Here is a 4,372-nt window from a genome sequence, read left to right on the forward strand (position 1 = left end):
ACAAAAATAAACATTGGGCATTATTCTATTTGCGCAATGCGTGGAAAAACTAGTTCCTAATAAGTATTTTCTTTTGCTAAAATTACTAATTAAACCAGGCCAGCTCTATAAGTCTATACTTCCTGAAGTGGAGGGTGGGGATGTATTTGGTGTGGTGAAGTGTCACCCCATACCATGCGGTTTTTTCGTCGCGGTCTTCTTTTTCATGCACATCGAGTTTGCCCTCCGCATGATCCCATCGGGTTCTCGCCATTGGATTTCGGCTTCATCGCCACTATTCCTCTTAACCGCATGCTTGCTTCTCACCCCAATGTTAACCATCTTCTTGCTGCCCTCAATACGGTGCACTCCCATACATCCTTCCTTCTTCTTTTAAGTTGCACTTTTTTTTTAATACTCCAAACAATACCAACAATTGAACAAAGGGACTCGGAGGTGGCTGATTTAATTGATCATCAACCCATATTGGGATAATGATTTAATTTCTAAAGTATTCATGAGCAGAAATGTGGGATTAATGTGGATATGGAGGATATTTGGTTTTGGCATGGTGATATAAGGGGTAACTATACGGTTAAAAATGGATATAGAAGGCTACGAGAAGTTCCCATCCACTTTCAATTGGAACACTCTTTTGAAAACTTAACAATTAACATAGCATCAAAGTGGAAAGATTTTATGTGGAGAGGAGGAGGAAGAGCTCATTTATGCTTTCATAACTTGTCCTTTTGCTTCACAAATATGGAACTTATATTTCCACTACAGGAAGGAGAGGGTTTCATGCATTGGGTGGATAGGTCATAGGTGGTTGAGCGTAATAGATGGTGTGTCCAACCTAAAACGTGTGGGGTAACGGTTCTTCATGCAATTTGGATTGCGAGAAATTAAACCAAGCAGTGTGGAACGCTTGTAGACCGTGTGGTCTAACCAAATTTCGAGTTGAGATAGACTGCTTAATTCTTTGTAATAGTTTAGTCAATTTCAGTAGTGATCGGTCTTATACCGACTTAATTATTTATGATTGTATTCAATTTTTAGATGCGATTAGTGATTGCGAGGTCCAAGCTTTTTAGGCTTACGAAAGCAAATAGTGCATTGATGGCTCACTCTGTATGGTGTCAGGAACCTCCAAGCTTTTTAGGCTTTAGCCTTCTTTAATATATTTCATCATTTACCTTTAAAAATAAAAAAACAAAAAAAAAACTCCATAATTTTAAAGAATATGATGTTTCTAGCTATTTGAATTGAAGTTTGTTGTAATTTTTGGATGCTCCTACATTTACCACTTAGACTATCCTTATCCCATCCAACTTTTCCTTTGCTAGATGAGGTGGTAGTGTGGCACATTGGAATTTTTATTTTTATTTTTATTTTTTATATGATGACATGGTTAGCAAACGGTAACAAGTTTGCTAATATGACAAAAGGTTGCTTGTTGTGGTAGCCTTTTGTACTTTTTTTTAAAAATATATTTTTTTGCTTTCGTTTTTAATTTTGTATTTATTTTATTTTGATGTGATGTGAATGTGTGATCCTTTTTTAAAGTAAGAGAGTATTGTAGATGTAGAAAAATAGTAAAAGAATTGTAAATTTGGTGATGTGAAATTTTTGAAAGTGAGAGAGTATTGCAAGGGTAAGGAGAAACTTATAAACTTGTCAAATTTTAGTGACAAATGTATGTTGTAGGAGCATTATTAAACATTTTCCTAATATTTGTTTGATAAAATGAAAGGGATAATTAGAGATTAGATGACAATGTAGTTGAGTGTGTCGGGAGAAAATGCATTCATAAATCTACTCTCAATCCCCTCTGAGAGTGTGGGGGAGTTTTTAAAAAGAGTAATGGTACACATTCTTTAAAAAAAGATCTAATTTTTTTTCCTAACGTAACCCTATCTAATTGAGTTCTTTATAATATTTGATAAAAAGTTAATGTGATCAATCAATTCACGTCACTCAATAAATATTAGTTATATCATGAGAAAAAATTATTAAGAAACATATGAAGAGAAAATAACATTATATTTTTCTTTACAAAATCGACCTCACTCCACCAAATACTAAATGGTACCTACTAAGAAATTATTATTTTTTATCTTATTAAATTATTTTTTTTAAAAAGTAATAGTATTAAAACTATTTACATATAATAATTTTCATTTCCTATTCATCCAATTTTTCATTTCTCTAATTTTTTCATTAAATACAATCATCTATCCCATATGACATTTGTACATTTCTACAACAAAGATAATAATAATAACAACAACAACAATAATAGTAATAGTAAAAAATAATAATAATAACAACAACGACAACAACAACGATGACGATAGAAAATGAGAAGAACAAGCAAAGAAAATAATAATAATAATAATAATAATAATAATAATGAGGAGGAGGAGGAGGAGGAGGAGGAGGAAAGAGCAATAATGATAATAATAATAATGAGGAGGGAAGAGCAGGGGAATAAAATAAAAACAACAACAGAGAATGAGAAGAACAAGATTCGAACACAAGATCTCACTATGCCAAGTATTGTGGCATTTCCTCCCATTCTTCCATTTGACAAAATCAAAATAAGATTTTTCCAAAATTATATATAAAGTTGGAGAATAGAGAGGAGTTAAACAATTGGAGAAATAATTTTAGTAAATAAGTTTTCCATTTTTTCATTCTTCCACCCCTCCAATTCTTTTTATTTATTTTTTTTTCCAGAAAATCCTCCATTTTTCCATTTTGGTAAACGACACCGTAAATTTTAAAAATACTTTGAAAAAAATTCTCATCAGAACCCTAGAATCGCTTCCCCCCTTTCCTCCCCTTGGCGATTTCCCGCGGCGGAGCCCTCTCTGTCACCAGATCGGGGGTTTGGTTCGTTGTTCTCGGCGATGGACTAGTGGTAATCACCTTGGTCCTCCAATGATCTTCCGACAAAATCGGTTGTATGTAGAGATCATTCGCCCCATTTACCAGGTTCTCTCATTCGCTATGTATTTTTTTTCTCTTAGTTTTTATAGATTTGTATCTTTCTACTCTTGCTGGGGTTTCTGTTAGAGATTAATCCTGTGCGATTCTCGTGCGATTTTCTGGCCGAGCGGCTTTGGTGAGACCGGAGGTTCTACCTTACTCCGGTGAAGTTAGAATTACAGGTTTTGTGGTTGATTTTACCAGTTTCTTTAATTCATTGCCTTTTTTCGAGTTGTACTTGATACACTCTCATTTGTACCTATTTTACTTGTGTTTTTATTTAGGTTTTATAATTAATTGTGTATTAAAATGTTATCTCCAATGCTTTTTCCTTGTTATTTTATTTAAAGTGGTATAATGCTTGGTTTGAGTGTCTTTGGTGTGTTTAGTGCTGCATTATAACCACTTGGGAGCAAAAAGGCAATGCAAAGGAATCAAAAGTGTTGAGAAGTCAAAATGGGACCGAAAGTACTGTTCACCGCAGATTCTCGACGCGTCGAGAATATCTCTCGACGCGTCGAGACCTTCCAGAGAGCAATAAAAATTTCACCATTTTATTCTCGACGCGTCGAGAAACATTCTCGACGCGTCGAGAATCCTGCCCAGGACACTATTCATCCCAGAACAAAATTCCAGATTTGTCCCTGTTTTGGATCCCACTATTTAAGGCTTCATTTCTCCCCAAACCCTACCTGTTGCCTGCTGGTTTTTGTCAGAAAAAGGGGAAAGAGAACAAGGAAAAGAAGCTTCATCATCTCCAAAAGCCAAAGAAGAAATCATCACAACTTTTGGAAAGGAGATCAAAGAAAAGAGCTTGGAGGATCATTTGGGAGAATATCTTCCTTTCTCTTTTCTATTTTGAACTTTATTGAATAATTGTTGGATCTATTTTAGCCATGTTAGGCTAAACTTCCTTTTGGGATTTTTGGGTATAAAAGTGTTTATGAACCTATGTGCCTAGTTCTTATTTTGTTTTAATGAAATATCTATTTGGGTTTATTGCTTGTGTTGCAATTGTGATTTATGTTATTGATACTTGTAATTAGATGCATATGATTGCTTGTACCCTTGCTAGATTTGTCTATGAATCAAAGAGCACCCACAATTGCACTTGACTATTGTACCTCGAGAGAGGACAATTTGGTTAAAGGAAATATTGTGAATAGCTCACGAGAGTGAGTATTCCATTTGTGAATAGCCCACGAGAGTGGGTATTCCATTTATTGCTTAGTCCCGATCTTATATTGTGAATAGCTCACGAGAGTGAGTATTCCAATTACCGTATCTTGGTTTGAGTTACGAGAGTAACCTTTCCCTTTTAGATGGCAATTTTCCACACTTGTTTAACCCAAATAATTATTTCACTTTAGATTGGCACTAGGTGATTAAACACTTTAACTCC

This window comes from Ipomoea triloba, chromosome 10, assembly GCF_003576645.1.
Source record: "Ipomoea triloba cultivar NCNSP0323 chromosome 10, ASM357664v1".
Classification (NCBI taxonomy): Eukaryota; Viridiplantae; Streptophyta; class Magnoliopsida; order Solanales; family Convolvulaceae; genus Ipomoea; species Ipomoea triloba.